Source organism: Lathyrus oleraceus, chromosome 5 (genome assembly GCF_024323335.1).
Source record: "Lathyrus oleraceus cultivar Zhongwan6 chromosome 5, CAAS_Psat_ZW6_1.0, whole genome shotgun sequence".
In the NCBI taxonomy this organism is placed as follows: Eukaryota; Viridiplantae; Streptophyta; class Magnoliopsida; order Fabales; family Fabaceae; genus Lathyrus; species Lathyrus oleraceus.
In genome coordinates, this window is record NC_066583.1 from 21,710,237 (window position 1) to 21,735,294 (window position 25,058).

A 25,058-nucleotide genomic window follows, 5' to 3' on the forward strand; every position below is an offset into this window, starting at 1 on the left:
GGAGCTTGCTTCAACCCATAGAGGGCTTTCTTTAATCTGTACACATGTTATGGAAGATTTGGATATGTGAATCCTTTAGGCTGTTCAACATATACTTCTTCATTTAAGTAGCCATTCAGGAAGGCACTTTTTACATCCATTTGAAACAGCTTGAATTTCAGAATGCATGCCACTCCAAGCAATAGTCTAATGGACTCAAGGCGAGCTACAGGAGCAAATGTTTCATCGAAGTCCACTCCTTCAACTTGAGTATATCCTTGAGCTACTAATCTAGCTTTGTTTTTAGTAACAACCCCTTGTTCATCAGATTTATTCTTATAAACCCACTTTGTTCCTATGACATTTACTCCTTCAGGTCTAGGAACCAATTCCCATACTTCATTCCTCTTGAATTGGCCTAACTCCTCTTGCATTGAATTGATCCAGAACTCATCAGTCAAGGCTTCCTTGATATTTCTGGGTTCAATCTTTGACACAAAGCAGCCATGTGAGATTACTTCCCTTGATCTAGTAGTGACTCCTTTATCTGGATCTCCTATGATAAGATCTTTGGGATGATCCTTCTGAATTATGATAGAGGGTCCCTTGTTTATTTTGTTATCTTCAGGTTCAACTTGAGGAGGTTCTTCTTCCTTATTTTTGTATGAGTGGTCAACTGGAGAATCATTCAGAGATGTCTCAACATCGTCTGTGACATCCGTCTGTTGGTCATCAACCACAACATTAATGGATTCCATCAACATATTAGTTCTGGAATTAAAGACCCTGTAGGCCCTGCTGTTTGTTGAATAGCCCAGAAATATTCCTTCATCACTTTTGGGATCCATCTTCCTTCTTTGCTCACGATCAACCAGGATATAACATTTGCTACCAAATACATGGAAGTATTTGACTGTGGGTTTTCTTCCTTTCCAGACTTCATAAAGGGTTGTGGGAGTTCCTTTCTTCAATGTCACTCTGTTGTGAAGATAGCAGGTTGTGTTCATGGCTTCAGCCCAAAAATGATAGGGCAATTTCTTAGCATGAATCATAACTCTGGCTGATTCTTGAAGAGTCCTATTTTCCTTTCCACCACACCATTTTGTTGGGGAGTGATGGGGGATGAGAACTCGTGATGAATTCCTTCTGAAGAGCCGAATTCAGCAAATTTGCTGTTCTCAAACTCCTTCCCATGATCACTTCTAATTTTGACAACAGGACTTTCTTTTTCCCTTTGAAGTTTCAAACAAAGCTCCTTAAAGACTTCAAATACATCAGATTTTTCTCTTATGAAATTGATCCAGGTGTATCTGGAGAAATCATCTACCACCACATATGCATATTTCTTCCCACCAAGACTTTCTACTTGCATGGGTCCCATCAAGTCCATATGAAGTAGCTCCAGGACTTTGGTAGTTGTGTCATGTCTAAGCCTCTGGTGTGACATCCTTGTTTGTTTTCCAATCTGACATTCTCCACAGATTTTTCCCTCATCAATCTTTAAGTTGGGAATTCCTCTAACAGCTTCAACATATATAATCTTTTTCATACCTTTAAGGTGCAGATGGCCCAATCTTTGATGCCATATCTTCACCTCTTCTTCTTTGGCTAAGGTACACATTGAGGAGTATCCAGTTTCTTGAGAGCTCCACATGTAGCAGTTGTCTTTGGACCTAACTCCCTTCATGATTACTTTATTTTCTTTGTTAGTAATCAGACATTCAGTTTTGGTGAAGTTTACATTCAGACCTTGATCACACAGTTGACTGATGCTTATAAGATTAGCAGTTAATCCATTAACAAGTAGGACATCATCAAGGTCAGGAACTCCAAGGCAATCCAGCCTACCCATTCCCTTGATTTCCCCCTTTGCACCATCACCAAAGGTAACATAACTCATGGCATGAGGATGAAGTTCAGTTAGCAGACTTTTGTTCCCAGTCACATGTCTGGAGCAACCACTGTCAAAATACCAATCTTCTTTGGCAGAAACTCTGAGGGAAGTGTGAGCTATGAGACTTGTGACCTTTGTCTTAGGAGCCCATTTCTTTTTGTTAACAGTCTTGTGATGTTTGGACCTTGATTGGTATTGAGACTGAACAGGGTCAGGATAGCCACATAGCTTATAGCAAAAGGGCTTCAGGTGGCCAAATTTTCCACAGTATTGGCATTTCCATCTTTGATGCTTCCCTTTTTGCTGTTGTGACATCTGATGTGACATCTCAGGTTTGCTTTTAGCATGGTTGCACTTAGGTTTAGATTTTGGTTTGCAACCAGTGTAACTGTACTCAGCCTTGAATCCAATACAAGATTTGTTTCCTGTTGTTTGGCCAGTCTGGAGAATCTTGTCTAAGATGGCCGATCCATTGTTAAGCATTCTTACATACTTAGTCATCTCATCTAGTTTGGAATTCAAGAATATAACTTCCACCTTTAATTTTGAGATGGTTTCCACAAGCTCTTCCTTTTCATTTTCCAGCTGAGCTATCACTTTCTTCTGGCTTTCAACTTGTCTGCACACTCCTGCCCTTCTGTGGCACAACTCTTTAAGGGTTCTTTCATCATCAATTGACTCTTCCTCAGACCCCCATCTTCCTGTCAATGCATTCACATGGTTTGTGGCTTCTTCTGTTTCACTTCCATCAGACCACGAGGCCACAAGATTCCTATTTTGTTTCTTGAGGTAGGTCCCACATTCAGTTTTAATATGACCATACCCATTACACTCATAGCACTGAACTTCTTTGGGCTTTTCTTCAGACTTTGGTTTCTTACCAAAGCTGTTGGATTTACTGATGTCAGATGTGATGTTCTTGACATCTCCCTTTGCTCTCACATCTACCCTTTTTATCAGTCTGTTGAACTGTCTTCCCAGCATTGCTATCTCATTTTCCAGTTTTTCATCAATATCTTGACCACCTTCCTCATCTTCCTCTTCAGTGTTTGACATAAATGCTATGCTCTTGGCTTTCTTTTCAGCTCCATCACATATTCCCATCTCAAATGTTTAGAGGGATCCAATTAGCTCATCAACTCTCATATTTGAGATGTCTTGAGATTCTTCTATTGCTGTTACTTTCATAGCAAATCTCTTGGGGAGTGATCTGAGTATTTTTCTTACTAACTTTTCATCTGACATCTTCTCACCCAAGGCTCCAGAGGCATTGGCAATTTCAAGGATACTCATGTAGAATTCATGAATATTTTCATCTTCCTTCATTCTTAAGTTTTCAAACTTGGAGGTGAGCAGCTGAATTCTAGACATCTTTACCCTAGAGGTGCCTTCATGAGTGGTCTTGAGAATGTCCCAAGCTTCTTTGGCCACTTCACAGTTGTTTACCAGCCTGAAAATATTCTTGTCTACCCCATTGAATATTGCATTCAAGGCTTTAGAGTTTCCAAGAGCAAGATCATCCTCCTCCTTGGACCATTGTTCTTCAGGCTTCTTAGTGGTGGCTTCTACTTCTTTAGTAATGACAGGATGTACCCAACCTGTTAACACAGCTTTCTAAGCCTTGTTATCAAGGGATTTCAGAAACGCTACCATTCTAGGTTTCCAATAGTCATAGTTAGAACCATCCAAAATTGGTGGCCTATGAACAGATCCTCCATCTCTCTCCATTGTACCAGAAAGTATTGCCCCTAAATCTCACCCAGAACCAGAGCAGGATGCCTGCTCTGATACCAATTGAAATTCTGGTATCAGATATAAGATGTCGAAGGTAATGTTACGACACTAATATCTGTTAACACACAATGGATAAAAAAATAGAATGGTAAAGCGAATAACACAAGCAATTGTTAACCCAGTTCGGTGCAACTCACCTACGTCTGGGGGCTACCAAGCCAGGAAGGAAATTCACTAAAATAGAATTAGTTCAAAGACTCTCCGTACACTTCAACAAGTTACAGTCTTTATCACCTAATCTCTACCCGTGCAATTTCTACCTAAGCACTCTTAGATATGAGAACCCACTCACTTCCCTTACAATCACACACCAGTGATTTTAAACAACAATCCCTTGTGAAAAGAAAATACTTTTCAATTACACACTTGATTTTACTTCACAGTTTCAATCAAGAAGACACACTCTTGATCTTGCTTCAAAGCTTTGATCAAGAAGACACACACTCTTGCTTAACAGCTTTAGAGTGACAAATTACAACCACAAATCAGTCCAATTCAATCATCAATGGATGACTTGAATGACCTACAAGTCTTATGACTAAACAGACACAAACACTAGCTCTCTCTCTCTATATATATATTTCACTCAGTCCTGGTTGTATGTTCAAACAGGTTTTCTAAGTCTCTTTTTATAGAAGCACCCAGCTGGGCTTGGACATCTTGAAAACCCTAAATCTATTTTCCAATCAAATCTTTTTATAACAGCTGTTTAGATCTCCTTGGAAAATAAGTAAATCTGGTTGTAATCCATGATTGAATGCGCCATCTAGCCATATCTTCAATCATCCAAAGATTGCCATTAATTGTGCAATCACAAAACACCAGACATTCATACTGAATGTTCTGTGTACAGGATGTCATGACATCGGGTCTGACATCCTGGAAAAATCCTGCATAATCCAATAATTTCTTTTATAACTTCCAGCAGGTACAGCCATATCAGATGTCATGACATTGTGTATGTCATCTGAAACAATCCTGCATGAACATGTATTTCATTTAAGCTCCAGCAGGTACATCCAATATCAGAAGCCTTGTCATTGTATGTGGCATTCTGAAACAATCCTGCATGCACATGTTCTTGAACTCCAGCAGGTACATAGGATATCTCATGTTAAGACATCACATATAACATCTTGTGAACACTCTTTGTTTTACCAAAATTGCTGCCAACACTTAGAATCAACAATTTACAACTACCTGTTACTGGGAAGAATACCGAAGAGAGAGTATCCATCACTGGTTAAAGTGAACATATCAAGGATAAACTGTCGGAAAAAATTAGGGTTTACAACTATCCGTGGAGATAGAAGACCGAGGGAAGAGAAAACCTGTCACTGATGAAAGTGAATATATCAAGGATAGGCTCAAAGGGGATAATAGGATTTATATCTACCATTTACTGGGCATAATACATAAAATAGGAATTACAACTACCGGTTACACGGTAGAAGACCGAAGAAAGATACAATCTGTTCCTGGTTAAAGTGATCGTATCAAGGATGAACTCTTCTAGGGAAAATAGGAATTACAACTACCTTTTTACTAGGTAGAATACCAAACAGAAAGAATATCCGTCATCATTTAAGATGAACATATAAAGGATAAACTTGTCGAGGACACGAAAAAGAAATCCACTGGAGAAAATTAAAGAAGTAAATTATCTTTTACCGATTAACATAGGTAAAGTACTCATCATCAAGAAGAATATTACCAGTTACTGGGAAATAAACTCTCGGTGGTGTAGCACCTCAAATTTGCACCTATCATTGTACATACCATTTCATATTAGGTCATAGCATATCATGGTCCATTGCATAGCATTGGCATAGTCCTCAGTTGCCTCAAGAGCAAGCAAGCAAGAATTAGGTCAAACTGATCAGGAGATCAGTCAACCAGTCAAGCAAAGGTGTTTCTCAAGGAATCAAGGCCTTAAGGTTTGTCCAACAAGTTCACATGACTTGGGGGTCTATTTGAAGTGTTCAAGTCAAGGGTTTGAAGGCTCAAGGGTCATCAGTCAATGCACAGCCAGGCAAAAAACCCTAGACAATCAACAATCAGTCAAAGCAGTGGATGGTGGCCATTCTTGTGGAATTTGGGCACCATGATCAATAATCAAGAGTTCATACAACTTGGGACATCATTTGAAGTCAAGTTCTCAAGGAATTAGGGTTTGGAATTCATCAGAAGTGCATAGTCAGTCCAAAACCCTAGAAAAGTCAAAGTTGGTCAACTGTGGTTGATTCTATGGTTTTGATGGATGGAAATGGTTTGAGAGAGCTTATTCATGTCCTAATAGGCCTCATGTGTCATGGCAATCAACACCATTGAAGAATTTGAAGCCAATCAGAAAATTTCCCAAAATAGAAAGTGGACCTGTAATTTTAACTGCCAAAAATGGAAACTTCTTGATCCTCAGCTTGCATCATGATACAAGCTTCAAATGAACTTTTGCCCAACATGAAAGTTGAAGGTCTTGTTCTCCCATTTTCAAAAAGTCCAAGAACTCTCAAATCCCATGTGTGGTTGTCAAGATATGATCAATTCAATTTCAGAAATTTGTGAACTTCAAAGGGCCATATCTCTCAAACCATAAGGCCAAATTTGGTGGGGTTTTTTCCTACAAACCACATTTTTCCTCCTCTTTCCAAAAATATAAATTTCATTCATCAAAACCTTGCCAATCAAAATGGCATTTTTGGACCTATTTCATTAAAAATCAAGTTTGACTCAAGTTTGACTTTTTGATTTAAACATTTTTTACACAATTGGCCAATTGGGACTTGTTCTATATGTCATTTGCAAGGTGTTCCAAGCCCAAATTCAAGTTGCTTCTTGTCATACCACCTCCATTTGCCTTTGGTGTAAAATTGGCAAATATGACATTTTGGTTCTTTTAAGCAACACAAACTTAATGTTTCATTGAACCAACTTAAAACAGATGGATTAAAGGACATTTGCAGCCTGCTTTTAAAGCCCATTTTCGTGTACAACCACACCTCCACTTCCACTTGACCAAAATTAGCAAAAGTGCAAATGATCCATTTTGAATTAAGCAAGCTTAGGCTTTGGATTAGCAAGGATAAACAGACCAATATAAAGTCATTTTCTGCACTTTCTAACCCTAGCCACAAGCCATACACGCACAGAAACATTCATTCTCTCCTCTCTTGCAATTTTGCATTTTGCAATTTTCTGCTCACAAACCTCAAAGACCACAAGGAACCTTTGCTTCCTTCATCACTTGGACAATCTTGTGAAGCTTTTTGAACCGTCAATTACCAACTGGAACTCCCTTTTGAGCACTGCTTCTTCAAGCTACCTCCAATGGTGAATCAAGTTTTGAAGGAAACCAAGAGTTGCTGAGCTAACATACTTCGAGAATCTATCATTGTAGAGCATAAAGAAGATCTGTTTCAAAGCAAATCATCCAAACAAGCACTGTTCTTCGATTTTCTTCATAACCAAGTAAAATCTCAACTATCTTTTTTCTCTTATCCATGCTATGCCATGTGTAGTACTTGCATTGCTGAGTATTGCTTGCTTTGAATCGTGTATTTTGCTTGCCTATGCTGAGAGACTTTTGACTTCAAAGTTTCATGTGCATGATGATTGTTGCTTGATTCATGCTATCTAGACTGTTATGATGAAAATGATTGATGGAATATGTATGTATGCTGTTAGATAAGCACAATGGTGTAAGCAATTTTTGTTTATGAGTATGTTGAAAAATTCGATCTGCTGGAAGAGATGAATATACTTGCTGCTGCTGCTAAACCCTAAGGGTTTCTAAACCCAGAAAGTTGAATTTCGATTGGCTGTTGGTGTTGTTGTTCTGCGTAAGCACTGTTCCATTGGTTTTAACCAATGAGAACATTTCCTTCCACACACCCTGTACGCACCGTTTCAATTAGTAGGGGGAGTATTTACACAAATGCCATGCGCTGACTTATGTTGACTTGCCATGCCATGCTTTTGTTCATGTTTTCATCCAATTTGTACTCAACTTCCATAATTCATATTTCACTCATTTCAACTCCAAAATTTGTGGGGTTTTTTGCATCTTGATCATGAAAATGTCTAGTTTTTTATCATTATTTTTAATATTTTTTCTGATCATTGGATATTAATTGGCCTTAGGGTTTTTGAAATGTGACAAAAAATGATACCTCTTGCCATTTCTTTTGTGAAATACTCATGATGCATCCATTGCCCCTGAAATTTTTTGTGGTAAAACTAGACACATTCACCTTCATTTTGGTATAAAGTTTGTACATTTATCATATGTGGTGTGTGAGCTTCGATTTTTTGAAGTTAAGTGTTACATTTGGTGCTACATGAATGATATGCATTTTCTTGATTTTTGTTCACACACTTACTGGCCTCAAATTGACCCCAAATTTTGCATGATCCCTCCCTTACATGTCTAGTTCATGTGTGATTTTTCCTGGAATTGATTGTGCTGTTTTCCATTTATTTGAGAATTTTCTTCCCTGCCTAGTCAAATGTTGACTTTTTGTGCTACACATTGCCATATCCTTTGGGAAATTCTCATACCATATTGTATGATCATGAAATTTCATATGTGATAACTAGACATCTTGAGCTTTGCATTGGTGTTGATCTCATTCATTTCTCTTCTGTTTTCAATTTGATATGATTTTTTTAAGTTGACCCATGTTTGTTGACTTTCATTGTGCTTACTTGAAATTATGTTGACTTCTTGATTTTAATTGACTGCCTTCCTCTCATCCAAATGCCATGAAATTTGACATGCTTACCATGTTAGATGTTAGGATTGAGTGTGATTTATTTGGTGATTTTTGAAATTGTTTGAGTTGACTTTTGATGCAAGTCATTCTGTTGACTTCTTTGAGCTTTCATTTGCCTTACTTTGACTTCAAATGTTCATGAAATGATAATAATGCATGATTTGAATGTGAGACCAATTGTGATAACTTCTTAAATGTTTGACCTTGACTTTGGTTGACTTTTCTTTGCTGTTTTGACTTTTTCTTTCATCCTTGACCCTAGGCTAGTCCTAGTGGTCTTTTGAGCTTACAATTGAGTTCCTGTTTCAGGTTAAGCACCAATACCTCAAGGATCATTCAAACTTGTTTGAACTTGATTGTTTTATCATATGCTAACCTTTGTTTTGTAGGTTTGACTCATGTGTTTGAGTCTTGCTTTGCGCAGTTGACCATCTGTGTTGACTGTTTACCAATTCCTTTTGATTTAAACTTTTGAACTGTTTGCTGATTGTTTTGACTTTTTCAGGTACCTTAGTTGCTTAAGTTCTCTGAACTTGCTTTGCTTTGCTTTTTAGCAACTTGCTTGAGGTATAATCTCTTTTACTTCATGTAGTCTGGAGACCCGGTCTGTTATTTGACCGGGCAAACTGTCTGAAGTCCTCCTTAAGAGGCCATGCTTGTGTGTGTTTAAAATTGTCCCAAGCAGGAAAAGTCCTTCAAGTAAGGCAATTGGTGGAAGGTAGGGATATGCAATCTATCCCCCACTACTCTTGTTGTGTCATCCCTCTGCTCACACTGCTGTGTGTTGACGCATTGGGATACAAACCCAAGATCTTGCACAAAGTGTACAATGTCAGAGTCTTCGAGTATAGAAGGGTTCCCACTTTCTGGACCCATGCTCATTTGTCTATTAGCTCTCCCTGGCCAGGGATAAGAGCTGTGAGGTCTCATCCTCACCTCATCCTTTCATCTGCTTCACCTTAGCCTCTCAATGGCAAGGTTAAGAGCACACTTACCCTATTCCAGTTGGCCCTAGTGCCTAACCTTTTGCTTGAGCCTCTTGTATGCATATAGAGTGTGCTTCTTGTGATTGTGATTGCCTGTTTGCTTTGCCTTTTTAGGTTTAGCTTAGACTTGCCCTTGTGCAAGGTAGGGTGTGCTTGACTTGCTTCTTGTGCGAGTCAAGTCTGTGTGGCTTACTCCCTGTGTGAGCCATGCTTAGAGTTGTTTGGCCGAACTACGGCAACTCTGATTCTCATGTTCAGGTGAGATACGTAGGCACGAGACGCGATGTCTTGCCGAGTTTGACTAACAACTAACACTAATCCTTTTCTCTCGCCCTCGTTGCGATTGAGACCTCCCCTTTCTCTTGCCCTAGTTGCAATTGAGACCCTTGCTTCCTGTGCAAGTTAGGTTAGGTGTGGCTTGCTTCCTGTGCAAGTCTTGTTTAGGATAGGTTGGCCCTTGTGCCATTTAGCTAGAAACCATAACTTAGGGTTGACTTTGCATGACAACATCTAGGCTCGAGTCGTAGTCTCCCTAGAGTTGTGTCTCCCTCTGTTATCTGGTTAGGCTAGATCCTTGTCCCTGCGTAGGGGAACTACATCGCCCTGATCTTCATACCAGATGAGGTACGTAGGCAGGAGATGAGCTGATCTCTCCGGGCGCCCTTTTTTCTTTTTCAACCTTTTGTGTCTTAACCACCCTTGTATGTGTTCTGGTTGGAGTCCGACATAAGTCCAGCGATTGGCAGTTGGTTTCCTGTGTGTGTTTAGGTTCGGATGCTGACATAAGTCCAGTGATTGGCAGTCGGGCTCCACGTTTGCCTTTGTGTGTTTGTTTGTGTGCGTGTCAGCCGAGCTACGAATGCTCTGATTCTTCTCTCGTCCGAGAAGATACGTATGCATAGGATGCGACATCCTAGCGAGCATGTGTCGTTTCCCCAGTCCGAACTACTTCGACTCTGATGTCTATGCCTGATAGACTAAGTAGGCCCAGGATGCGACATCCTGCCGAGTCAGTTTCAGTCAGTCTCTTTCGTCTCTTTCAGCCAGTGTGTGTGAGTTTGAGCAGTGTTTAGCAACCAATTTTCCTTTCTAGTGTGCGTGGATCCCGTAGAGTACTACGGATGCGTAGGGGTGCTAATACCTTCCCTTCGCATAACCGACTCCCGAACCCATTCTCTTTGGTCGCGAGACCATGTTCTTTCCTAGGTTTACTTCGAGCGTTTCCTTTCCCTCTTTTGGGATAAATAACGCACGGTGGCGGCTCTGTTGTTTCTTTCTTTTCCCGCCGGTTTTTCGCGCGATGCGACAGCTGGCGACTCTGCTGGGGACAAAGAGAAGTTGACCTATGCTGGTCCATCTTCCCTGAGCGAGTCTCTCCTAGCGCTCTCTAGGATTAGGGTTTTGGTTGCTTTGTGCTGTGTTTATTTATTGCATTCATTATTTACTGTTTGCATTCATTGTCTATTGTTTGCATTTATGTTTGTAATTATGTTTGCATTCATTCACATTCATCTGCTGGTTGCTTGTCTGTTGGGATGGGATATTCTGTGAGAAATAAGCCCACTACCCAGGCTTGAGTGCACACATAGGTGTTAGAGTGGATAGTCATGAGGCTTGCGTGGCATGTTGCTACATTAAGTCGTTCATGAGACCCACATTCCAGACGAGGTTTCTGTTGGATATATTTTGTCCTATGGATGTTCCATAACGACAAATATTCCTTTAGAAATCGTCGACTCTGGTGACCATTTCCCGAGAACTCAGTCGAGGCCTCTCCTCCGAGACGTGATTATGTTAGCTCTGGTGGGCGCATTCTCGCTGCTCAATCCGAGGACCCCGAGACTGGGAACTTGCTATAGGATATCCTGTTGAGGGGAGTCAGCAGAGGTCTTTCATCCCGTAATAATACCAAACCTTCAGTGGTAAACGTATTATTCTCGACTGAAGGGCTGAAACTGACAAACTTCTGTTCTTAGAACCTGCAAGTGAGGGGCGGGCTAAATTCAGGAAACCTTAACCTCCAACCAACCCGGTTTTCTGGAGCATAGTTGTGGTCTTGTATTATATTCCTCAGTGGGTTTTTCTTCAGACAGTGCAACCCAGCAGATGTTTAAGCAGATACAGCAGTCCTGGTTTCCATATCATTGCATTGCATCACATCATTTTGCATCCATATCATCTAACACATGTTTATCCATTTCTAGGGGGTTTACATCTTCTTCTTGATTCCGGTCGGGGTTTTCTGGTTCTCCTGAGATGGATATTGGCAGAAAGAGACATGTCGCTTACAAGTTTCCAGTGGTTTGTTTGGAGCCTATTCAACAACTGATGAAGTCAATGGATCACGATTCTCTAGAAGGATTCCGGAAGGATTATGGTTTGATTCTAAGCTTCGTCACAGTTCTCTCCAAAGATCAACACGATGCTCTCTTTACACTGCTGCAGTTCTATGATCCTCCATTGAGGTGCTTCACATTCCCGGATTTTATTTTGGTCCCTACTTTGGAGGAGATTTCCAGTTTTCTCAGAGTTCCTATCAAGTCTCAGTTATTATTCTACAGATCTGAGCTTCTACCCGATCTCAGCTTGGTTGCTTCGGCCACATATTTGGGGAAATCGGTATTGAAGGCTAATATATGTCAGAAGGGAGGAGTCAATGGTTTTCATTTGAGTTTCTTGCTGGGAGAGGCAAGGAAGAAACTTGAAGATGGTGATCAGAGGGGTTTCAATGCTGTGTTGGCTCTCTGTGTGTATGGGATTGTCCTATTCCCTAATGTTGCTAAATTTGTGGACACGGACGCAGTACGCCTTTTTGTGTTGGGAAATCCGGTGCCAACCTTACTAGGAGATTTCTTTCATTCGGTGCATCATAGGAATGAGAATAGAAAAGGAGGATTGGTGATTTGTTGTGCGCCTTTGTTCTACAAGTGGTTCAGTTCTCACCTACCCAAATCAGGAGCGTTCATTGATGTCGAGGACTCGTTGAGTTGGTCGAAGAGATTGATGGGGTTGAGAGCTGAAGATATTTCTTGGTGGTCTGATCGGAGTTTGCTTAGGGCAGATATCATTCACAGTTGTGGAAATTTCCCAAATGTACCGTTGGTGGGAAGAAGAGGAGGAATCAACTATAATCCTTCTCTAGCAGTTAGACAGTTTGGGTACGCTTTAAGAACTCCACCTTTCGAAAGGGACGTGGAAGAATCTTTGTTTTTCCATTCTTCGCCTGATCTGACTGTATCCCGTAAGGCAGCTGAGGCCTGGCTCAAGGTGATCAAGCGAGGAGGAGTTGTACTTGGAAAAGGAGATTGTAGGACTTATCCTCTGTATGAAGAGTGGCTTCAAGGAAGAGTTGAAGAGTTTGGTCTACCGTTTCACATAGAAGAACCTTTGTATCCACCGACCCCTGCACAGTCAACAGTAGTGAGCCGAGAGGAGTATGACAAATTGAAGAAAGCCATGGAGAAGCTTCAAATCGAAAACTCGGAGTTAAACGTGAAATTGCAAGACTATATGCATCAACTCCATGAGGTAGAATATCAGAAGGCGGAAGCCGTCAGACTGCAAGAGGAAGCAGAAGGAAAATTAGCTGTGGAGGTGGACTTCTTCAGGAAGACGGACAAGGCCTTGGGATCATCCAGCTCCGAGTTGAGGCGAGTCAAACAACAATTAATGGATGCTCAGGGTAAATTAGCCGGGTGGCAAGAGCGATGGGATGCATTTTCAACTTCTCGGAAGGCAAAGGAGGAGGAGATGGTGACCGAACTGACTGGTCAGATGGAGAAGTTGAAGACTTTGTTGAAAGAGAAGAACCATGAGCTTCTGTGTGCCCGTTCTACCAATGGTTACATCACCGATCAACTCAATGAGGCTCGGGGACAGATTGAAGAACTTAAAGAATTGGCAGGTTTGAAGAAATCCAGACTTGTAGAGGTATTCAGAGAGGATGATGAGAGTTACTACAGAGAGCACATCAACAAGATGGATGAGGTTATTCACCAGAGAAATCTGCTTATCCGGCGTTTGACAGAATCTCCAGGACATCCCGACACGATAGCATTACTGGAAGAAGTGAGGAGCAGTCCTCATGGTTTGTACACGGGAGGCTGAGTCCTGTTTATTGCTTTTTACTTATTGCTTTGTTGTTGTGTAGTGACGATCCACAGGCTTGTTGTGGAGGTCCTCTTTTGATGTACTATTGGCTAAGACCATTCTTTTGAATTTATCTGTATGAAGACCTTTTTCTCTATTGTATCTTAATCTCCGAAGTTTATCTATGGCTCGATTTTCTCGTGAGACTGGAATCAAGGATGTAGAATACTCTTTTGAAATGATAAACATGTCATTGCATTAACATTTCATTTTTGCATATTCTTGCATTACAGGTGTTCTGGTGCCCGACTTCTCACTCTGGTTCCTGTGTCCAGACAGGATAGCTGATCAAAGGCCGCACCGCTACTCAACGAGGCTCAACCATCAACGCAACATGGATCAAGTACAAGCCGAGTTGGCAGAAATGAGGGCTAACATGGCCCAGTTCATGCACATGATGCAAGGGGTTGCACAAGGCCAAGAAGAACTCCGAGCAATGGTTCAGAGACAAGAAGCTGCATTGCCACCGCCCAACCAAGCTTTGCCAGAGGGAAACCCAGTTCCTGATGTTCCTGCCGCTGCTATTCCCGTCAACAACTATGCTGTAGGTGAAGAGTTGAGGGGTATCCGAGTTGACGGTCAACCTATTGTTCCTGATGTTGCCAGTGCCAGAGTCATCCATGCTCCGGCCCGTAACCGAATTCCGATTGTTGACAGACAGGAGGATTTGTTTACTATGCTCAGTGAAGACGACGACATTTTGGGTAGAAATGATGCGAGAGATCGCAAAGTTGAGGCCCTTGCTGAGAAGATTAGGGCAATGGAATGTCAAAACTCCCTCGGTTTTGATGTTACAAATATGGGATTGGTTGAAGGACTGAGAATCCCGCACAAATTCAAGGCGCCGTCATTTGACAAATATAACGGTACCTCCTGCCCTCGCACCCACGTGCAGGCATACTATAGAAAGATATCCGCATACACTGATGATGAAAAGATGTGGATGTATTTCTTCCAAGACAGCCTATCTGGGGCGTCTTTGGACTGGTATATGGAGTTGAAGCGGGATTCCATCAGATGCTGGAGAGACCTGGGTGAGGCGTTCCTCAGGCAGTATAAGCATAATATGGACATGGCTCCGACCAGGACTCAGCTGCAGAGTCTTTGCCAGAAAAACAACGAGAGTTTCAAAGAGTACGCCCAGAGGTGGCGCGAATTGGCTGCAAGAGTTCAACCCCCTATGCTGGAAAGGGAGTTGACTGACATGTTCATCAGTACTCTGCAAGGTGTCTATATGGACCGGATGGGGAGCTGCCCATTCGGAAGTTTTTCTGACGTCGTTATCTGCGGCGAAAGAACAGAGAGTCTAATCAAGGCTGGGAGGATCCATGATGCTGGTTCCTCATCTTCTTCAAAGAAACCCTTCTCTGGGGCACCTCGCCGTAGAGAAGGAGAAACCAATGCTGTACAACACAGAGGGGGTGTGTACAGAGCAAACGCAAACAGAGAACAGTACCGTCCAGTGGCTGCAGTGACTATTCCTGCACCACAACCTCGTCCGCAACAACAACAAAGGGTTCAACAACCACAACAACCACAACAACAACAACAGCAACAACAGCAACGTCCTTTTCAGCCAAGACAGAATTGGCAGCCTAATAGAAGATTTGACCCGTTACCCATGACGTATGCTGAGCTTCTGCCTGAGTTGCTCAGGTTGGGTTTCGTGGAATTGCGTACAGTGGCTCCATCAACAGTGCTGCCTCCAGGCTATGACGCAAATGTTAGATGTGACTATCATTCTGGGGCACCAGGCCACCATACTGAAAGATGCCGAGCTTTGCAGCACAAGGTTCAGGACTTGATCGATGCTAAGGCGATCAACTTCTCTCCAGTTCCAAATGTGGTAAACAATCCTATGCCTCAGCATGGCGGGCATAGGGTTAACAACGTAGAAGATGGAGAAGCTGAAGACTTGATTGTAAATGTTGAAGATGTGCGGACTTCTTTGTTGGTAATCAAGGGCCGTCTACTGAAGAGGGGTGTTGACCCGGGTTGTAATGAAGAGTGTTTGGGCTGTTCAGAGGCTACCGATGGTTGTGACCAGTTGAGGGCTGGAATTCAGAAGATGATGGATGAGGGTTGTCTGCAGTTCAGCCGGGCCGTTAAGGATGATGGGGCAGTGTCTACTGTCACCATATTTTACAAGCCGTCTGAAGGACGAGGGCGTGGGGCTATCAGTGCACCCACAACGAGCAATGCTCCGGTTACCATTCCAACTCCGGTAACCATCCGTGCACCAGCTACTATTGTTGCGCCTGGCAGAAGACAGATTGAAAATAGTAGGGCTGTTCCGTGGAGGTACGACAACGCCTATCGCAATGATAGAAGGGCTGGTAACCAGACAAGACCAGCTGTACAAGCACCAGTTACAATCAGTGCTCCTGTGAGAACTCCTGCTGTTGCAAGTCCGGTGGTGGACAATGTTGGAGGACCAGGAGGTTTCACTAGGAGCGGACGACTGTTTGCTCCTCAGCCTTTGAGGGATGCTAGTGCTGAGGCATCCGCCAGAGCTAAGGGCAAACAAGCAGTGGTTGACGAGGAACCGGCTCAGAAGGAGGCTGAGGGTTCTTTTCAGAAAGATGTTGAGGAGTTCATGAAAATTATCAAGAAGAGTGACTACAAGATTGTAGATCAGCTCAACCAAACTCCGTCAAAGATTTCGATACTCTCTTTGCTGATGTGTTCTGAGGCACATCGGGACGCTTTGTTAAAGATGCTGAACATGGCGTACGTCCCGCAAGAGATATCCGTCAACCAGCTGGAAGGTGTACTAGCCAATGTGAGTACCAGGCACGGTGTAGGTTTCACTGACCTAGACCTAACGCCTGAGGGACGCAATCATAACAAAGCCTTGCACATCACTATGGAGTGTAAAGGTGCTGTTTTATCTCACGTGCTGGTAGACACCGGGTCGTCCCTGAATGTCTTGCCGAAACAAATATTAAAGAAGATCGATGTCGAGGGAGTTGTGCTCACTCCCAGTGACCTGATTGTTCGTGCATTTGATGGATCCAAGCGTTCTGTCTTTGGTGAAGTCACATTGCCGGTGAAGATAGGTCCGGAGATGTTCGACATCGTATTCTATGTGATGGACATTCAGCCTGCTTATAGCTGTTTGTTGGGGCGTCCATGGATTCACGCCGCTGGAGCAGTCTCGTCGACTCTCCACCAAAAACTCAAATATGTCTGGAACGGTCAGATTGTGACCGTCTGCGGCGAAGAAGAGATTCTGGTGAGTCATCTCTCCTCATTCAAGTATGTTGAGGTAGATGGCGAGATCCACGAAACCCTGTGCCAGGCATTTGAGACTGTAGCTTTGGAAGGGGTAGCTTGTGCTGAGCAGAGGAAGCCAGGTGCTTCAATTTCGTCGTACAAGCAGGCCAAGGAAGTTGTAGACTCTGGCAAAGCTGAGGGCTGGGGCAAGATGGTCGACTTGCCAATCAAGGAAGACAAATTCGGCATTGGGTACGAGCCTCTCCAAGCAGAGCAGCATGTACACGCGGGTCCGAGTACTTTTACCAGCGCTGGGCTGATGAACCATGGGGATGTCTTTGCTACTGATGGTGAAGACTGTGACTGTGAGTTGGATGTCTGGGTCCGCCCTTGTGCACCAGGCGAGGTTATCAACAACTGGACAGCTGAAGAAGTGGTCCAAGTTACTCTACTGACAGAGTAATTTTCTTTTGTTTTTCATTTTGCATGAAAACCCTACGTTCTGCCCAAGACGTAGTGGTTCATTGTAGGGCCACATCATGTTCACAATGTTTATAAATAAAGGACGTTTTTTCAATCAAATTTTGAGATCTTTGTCTTTCTATTTTTCTGTTTTCCACTTTTTCAAAACAATAAAACTGGCGATGTTTTTGTTTTTTGTGACTTTTTTCAAACTCTTTTTCTAAAACAAAGCATTAAACATGCAGAAGTGATCTTTTGGCATCCACTGTGAACGACTCTGTTATGGCTCAGTATGATTTCAACAATCCCATCTACCAAGCTGAAGAGGAGAGTGAGGAAGACTGTGAACTCCCTGCAGAATTGGTCAGACTACTGAAGCAAGAGGAAAGGGTCATCCAACCTCATCAGGAAGAGTTGGAAACTGTGAATCTGGGTACTGAAGACGCCAGAAAAGAGATCAAGATCGGGGCTGCTTTAGAAGACTCTGTCAAGAGGAGGCTAATCGAGATGCTAAGAGAATATGTGGAAATATTCGCCTGGACATACCAAGATATGCCTGGGTTGGATACCGACATTGTGGTGCATCGGTTACCTCTCCGAGAAGAGTGTCCGTCGGTTAAGCAGAAGCTTCGCAGAACTAGTCCTGATATGGCAGTCAAGATCAAGGAAGAGGTTCAGAAGCAGTGGGATGCAGGATTTCTGGCTGTAACAAGTTACCCACCGTGGGTTGCTAACATTGTTCCCGTGCCAAAGAAGGATGGCAAAGTCAGAATGTGTGTCGATTACCGGGACTTGAATAGGGCGAGCCCGAAAGATGATTTCCCATTACCTCACATTGATGTATTGGTGGATAATACGGCTCAGTCCTCGGTATTCTCTTTCATGGACGGTTTCTCAGGCTATAACCAGATCAAGATGGCGCCAGAGGACATGGAAAAGACGACATTCATTACACCTTGGGGCACGTTCTGCTACAAAGTGATGCCATTCGGGTTGAAGAATGCCGGTGCTACCTATCAGAGGGCAATGACGACTCTCTTTCATGACATGATGCACAAGGAAATCGAAGTGTACGTGGATGATATGATTGCGAAGTCGCAGACGGAAGAGGAGCATCTGGCTAACTTGCAGAAGTTGTTTGACAGACTGGTCAAATTCAAACTGAGGCTGAATCCGAACAAGTGTACGTTCGGGGTGAGATCAGGGAAGCTGTTGGGCTTCATTGTCAGTGAAAAAGGGATTGAGGTAGATCCAGCAAAAGTTAAAGCTATTCAAGAGATGCCTGAACCGAAAACGGAAAAGCAAGTCCGTGGGTTTTTAGGGAGGTTGAACTACATTGCAAGGTTCATATCTCATCTAACTGCTACATGTGAACCAATTTTCAAACTGCTCAGAAAAAATCAGGCGATCAAATGGAATGATGACTGTCAGAAGGCATTTGACAAAATCAAAGAGTACTTACAGAAACCTCCAATCCTCATTCCTCCAGTTCCAGGGAGACCACTGATCATGTACCTTTCAGTCACCGAGACTTCGATGGGGTGTGTATTGGGGCAGCATGACGAGTCTGGTCGAAAAGAGCATGCCATATACTACCTAAGCAAAAAGTTTACCGACTGTGAAACAAGATATTCACTGCTCGAGAAAACTTGCTGTGCTTTGGCCTGGGCTGCTCGCCGACTAAGGCAGTATATGTTGAACCATACTACTCTGTTGATTTCTAGGATGGATCCAGTAAAATACATCTTTGAGAAGCCAGCTCTCACCGGACGTGTTGCCCGATGGCAAATGATCTTAACAGAGTACGACATTCAGTACACGTCACAGAAGGCCATCAAAGGTAGTATTTTGTCAGACTATCTCGCCGAGCAACCGATCGACGACTATCAGCCTATGATGTTTGAATTCCCTGATGAAGACATCATGTATCTGAAGATGAAAGATTGTGAAGAGCCGCTTGTCGAGGAAGGACCGGATCCTGATGACAAGTGGACACTGATGTTTGATGGGGCTGTGAATATGAACGGTAATGGTGTTGGTGCAGTGTTGATCAATCCCAAAGGTGCTCATATACCTTTCTCTGCCAGATTGACTTTCGACGTCACCAACAATGAAGCTGAGTACGAGGCTTGTATCATGGGGATAGAAGAAGCCATTGATCTGAGGATCAAAACACTTGACATATTTGGAGATTCTGCTCTAGTGATCAATCAGGTCAATGGAGATTGGAATACAAACCAGCCGCATTTGATTCCGTATAGAGATTACACCAGAAGAATACTGACGTTCTTCAAGAAGGTGAAGTTGTATCATGTCCCCCGGGACGAGAATCAAATGGCTGATGCTCTGGCTACTTTATCGTCCATGATAAAGGTTCATTGGTGGAATCATGTGCCACATGTTGCGGTAAATCGACTCGAGAGGCCCGCGTATGTGTTTGCAGCCGAGTCTGTTAATGCTATTGATGATAAGCCGTGGTATTATGACATCAAGAACTTCCTCAAGACTCAAGAGTATCCTGAGGGTGCGTCGAAGAATGATAAGAAGACCCTGAGAAGGCTAGCTGGAGGCTTTTACTTGAATCAGGATGATGTGCTGTACAAGAGAAACTTTGACATGGTCTTGCTCAGATGCGTGGATAGACACGAAGCAGACATGTTAATGCAAGAAGTGCACGAGGGTTCGTTTGGTACCCACGCTGGTGGTCATGCAATGTCGAAGAAATTGCTGAGAGCCGGATATTACTGGATGACTATGGAATCCGATTGCTTCAAATACGCTCGGAAATGCCATAAGTGTCAAATCTATGCTGATAAGGTGCATGTACCACCAAGCCCGTTGAATGTCATGAACTCGCCTTGGCCGTTTGCCATGTGGGGCATCGACATGATTGGGAAGATTGAGCCTACTGCTTCTAATGGACATCGCTTCATCTTGGTTGCGATCGATTACTTCACCAAGTGGGTGGAAGCAGCTTCTTTTGCCAGCGTCACCAAACAAGTGGTTGCCCGGTTCATCAAGAAGGAAATCATCTGTCGTTATGGAGTTCCTGAGAGAATCATCACTGACAATGGTTCAAATCTCAACAACAAAATGATGAAAGAGCTTTGCAGAGATTTCAAGATTGAACATCACAATTCTTCTCCTTACAGACCAAAGATGAATGGTGCTGTAGAGGCAGCTAACAAGAACATCAAGAAGATTGTGCAGAAAATGGTCGTTACGTACAAGGATTGGCATGAGATGCTACCTTTCGCTTTACATGGGTACCGTACCTCAGTACGTACGTCGACCGGGGCAACCCCCTACTCCCTTGTGTATGGTATGGAAGCAGTCCTACCAGTTGAAGTGGAGATCCCTTCTCTGAGGGTATTATTGGATGTCAAGCTGGACGAAGCCGAGTGGATTCGAACAAGGTTTAACGAGTTAAGCCTCATCGAAGAGAGACGGTTAGCAGCTGTTTGCCATGGGCAATTATATCAGAGAAGGATGAAGCGAGCCTTTGATCAGAAAGTGCGTCCTCGGACATTTCAAACTGGCGATCTAGTTTTGAAGAGGATCCTTCCTCCCGGTACAGATAACAGGGGCAAGTGGACTCCTAATTACGAAGGTCCATATGTTGTGAAGAAGGTCTTCTCCGGTGGAGCCTTGATGCTTACAACTATGGATGGTGAAGATTTTCCTTCCCCTGTCAACTCAGATGTAGTCAAAAAATACTTCGCATAAATTGACCCGCTGGACAAAAAGAATAAAGAGTCCAGGCAAAAATGGGCATCCCGGCGAACCAAAAAAACAGAAAGAAAAGGTTCGGGCAAAAGTTAGGGACAAAAATGAAAAACTGTACACCCGGTAAGTCGAAAACCCGCAAGGGCGGCTTAGGCAAAAATGGGTATCCCGGTGGATTGAAAACCTGAAAGGGCGATCCAGCCAAAAGAGGGATTAAAGCGAAGACTACAGTCTGAGTTATCTGTACTTCCTCATGCTTCGTCAGCTGCCATCTCGACAGATGTGATCGGTCCAGTCATTCTTCTCAGAAAGCAAGGAATTGGGAGGAAACTGATGATCTATGAGTTATAACAGAGTTGGGAAACAGTGGATGCCGTGTTCACATTGCCATTAGGATAGTTTATTTTTTCCTTTTGTGCGCAATTACCTCTTTCTAGGAATTGCTTCCCAATGTATTTGCCTTTTCAGGCACACTTTCAATCAATAAAGGTCGTTATTCAGATAAATTGCTCTTGTTTTTACTTTTACTGTTTTGTTTGCAAAAACGTCCGAATTTTTGATAAACATTGCATATAAAAACATGAAGGCTAAGCAATGACGTGCAGAAAGATTAAAACATTTGAAAATCATTTTGAATGTTGAGGACACTTGACCGTATCTTGTCCATGTACTCCCTGGGGCATCTGTTGTCCCGATTTGTAGGTCGTCACCTGTGAATATTTTCCCCAGTAAGGTCGTCACATGTGAGCATTCCCCAGCAGTGCTTTCCCCAGACGGAGTCATTCTCCTAGATATGGGACTGTTTGACTTCCCCAGCGAAGCATTTATCTCTCCAGCAGAGTTTATCCTACCAGAGGATTGGATGAGTTATCGTGGCAAATCGATATCCGCATCCCCAGCTGAGTCGTTTCTACTTGTGAATTATGTGGGTCGTCCCCGGCGGAGTAACAGTTATTCCCCAAAGCAGAGTTTATTGTATCTGAGGTTTGTATGAGCCTTATCCCCAGAAGAGTTACCTGGATTATCTTCCCCAGCGGAGCATTTATTTCCCCAAGCGGAATTTTTGTGGATTGATTGGGCTATCCTCAGCAGTTTACCTTTGTTTTCCCCTAGCAGAGTTGCTTTTGGCTCCCCAGCGAGTTGCCTTGTCTTCCCCTAGTGGATTGGTTTTGTTTGGCTCCCCAGCAGTTGCCTTGTCCTTCTCCCCTAGTGGATTTATCTTGAAGATTCCTCAGCACAGTCATCCTGTGTATCTCTCCCCGCAGAGTTCTCATCATACTGCATTGCATATAGTAATCATTGCATCCTCAAACTGCGTAGCATTTCCATCCCATATGGAGCATTACGCCATAGAAAAATTCAAACATATGCATTCATGTGCTCGAAACCACATCAGACCGTATCCCCGGCAGAGGCGGATCATTTTTGTTCAACATCAGCACCAGATCTGCTACAGTTGCTTCGACAGCATCCAGAATTGATTATCCCCACAGAGGTTTATTTCCTCACCCGATGGTGACAGAGGTTTATTTCCTCACCCGATGGTGACAGAGGTTTATTTCCTCACCCGATGGTGACAGAAGTTTGTTTTTCCCCAGTGAGACCCCCAGCAAGTGATCAGCCTTACCTTGACATATCTAAAATGTTGTTCATGTGATACCAGTAAGTGTCATGACTGCACCCGCGTGTGTTTTCTCTTTGGTGTCGGTAAACGCCATTGTTTCGGTGTCGGTAAACATCGAGTCTCACCCAGTCATCGGTAAATGTCTGGTCATTTTTTGGTGTCGGTAAACGCCATTGTTTCGGTGTCGGTAAACATCGAGGCTCACCCAGTCATCGGTAAATGTCTGGTCATTTTTTTGGTGTCGGTAAACGCCATTGTTTCGGTGTCGGTAAACATCGAGTCTCACCCAGTCATCGGTAAATGTCTGGTCATTTTTTGGTGTCGGTAAACGCCATTGTTTCGGTGTCAGTAAACATCGAGTCTTTCCTTCAGTCATCGGTAAATGTCTGATAATTCCCCAGCTAGAAATCCCCAGTAGAGTCATCTGTAAATGTCCTATCTGGTTTCCAGTTGCGAATATTTGTTTGTCTCTCACCAATAAATTTCTCACCCCAGTCATCGGTAAATGTCTGGTCATTCTTTTTGATGTCGGTAAACATCATCTTTCGATGTCGGTAAACATCGTGTCTCACCCCAGTCATCGGTAAATGTCTGGTCATTCTTTTTGATGTCGGTAAACATCATCTTTCGATGTCGGTAAACATCGTGTCTCACCCCAGTCATCGGTAAATGTCTGGTCATTCTTTTTGATGTCGGTAAACATCATCTTTCGATGTCGGTAAACATCGTGTCTCACCCCAGTCATCGGTAAATGTCTGGTCATTCTTTTTGATATCGGTAAACATCATCTTTCGATGTCGGTAAACATCGTGTCTCACCCCAGTCATCGGTAAATGTCTGGTCATTCTTTGTTCTCTTGTTAATAAAATCGAAATCCCCAGAAGTCGTTGGTAAACGTCTTGTCTGGTATCACCACAAAGATTTTGTTCCTCCTCAAGCGGAGATGTCATCGGTAAATGGCCCGGTTTCTTCGATATCGGTAAATATCGAATTCCCAGTTGCAGCAGCCATCGGTAAATGGTCGTGCTGAAGTTGATATCGGTAAATATCAAGGTCCCAGTTTTAACCATCGGTAAATGGTTTTGTTTCTCAGAAATTTGTTTCCCAGCAGCCATCGGTAAATGGTCGTGCTGAAGTTGATATCGGTAAATATCAAGGTCCCAGTTTTAACCATCGGTAAATGGTTTTGTTTCTCGGAAATTTGTTTTCCCCAGCCGCCATCGGTAAATGGTCGTGCTGAAGTTGATATCGGTAAATATCAAGGTTCCAGTTCTTCAACCATCGGTAAATGGTTTTGTTTTTCTGAAGCTGTCATGCAGTTTGTCATCGGTAAATGACGTGGTTCTTTTGTATTATATCCAGTCGGTGCAAATTTCTACGGTTCTTTTTGTATTCAATCCCTGTTTACCCTGAAAGTCTGACAGCCATTGCTATCATCCGTTCGGGTTCCCAGCTGATTGAATAGGGGCAGCTGTAGCACCTCAAATTTGCACCTATCATTGTACATACCATTTCATATTAGGTCATAGCATATCATGGTCCATTGCATAGCATTGGCATAGTCCTCAGTTGCCTCAAGAGCAAGCAAGCAAGAATTAGGTCAAACTGATCAGGAGATCAGTCAACCAGTCAAGCAAAGGTGTTTCTCAAGGAATCAAGGCCTTAAGGTTTGTCCAACAAGTTCACATGACTTGGGGGTCTATTTGAAGTGTTCAAGTCAAGGGTTTGAAGGCTCAAGGGTCATCAGTCAATGCACAGCCAGGCAAAAAACCCTAGACAATCAACAATCAGTCAAAGCAGTGGATGGTGGCCATTCTTGTGGAATTTGGGCACCATGATCAATAATCAAGAGTTCATACAACTTGGGACATCATTTGAAGTCAAGTTCTCAAGGAATTAGGGTTTGGAATTCATCAGAAGTGCATAGTCAGTCCAAAACCCTAGAAAAGTCAAAGTTGGTCAACTGTGGTTGATTCTATGGTTTTGATGGATGGAAATGGTTTGAGAGAGCTTATTCATGTCCTAATAGGCCTCATGTGTCATGGCAATCAACACCATTGAAGAATTTGAAGCCAATCAGAAAATTTCCCAAAATAGAAAGTGGACCTGTAATTTTAACTGCCAAAAATGGAAACTTCTTGATCCTCAGCTTGCATCATGATACAAGCTTCAAATGAACTTTTGCCCAACATGAAAGTTGAAGGTCTTGTTCTCCCATTTTCAAAAAGTCCAAGAACTCTCAAATCCCATGTGTGGTTGTCAAGATATGATCAATTCAATTTCAGAAATTTGTGAACTTCAAAGGGCCATATCTCTCAAACCATAAGGCCAAATTTGGTGGGGTTTTTTCCTACAAACCACATTTTTCCTCCTCTTTCCAAAATATAAATTTCATTCATCAAAACCTTGCCAATCAAAATGGCATTTTTGGACCTATTTCATTAAAAATCAAGTTT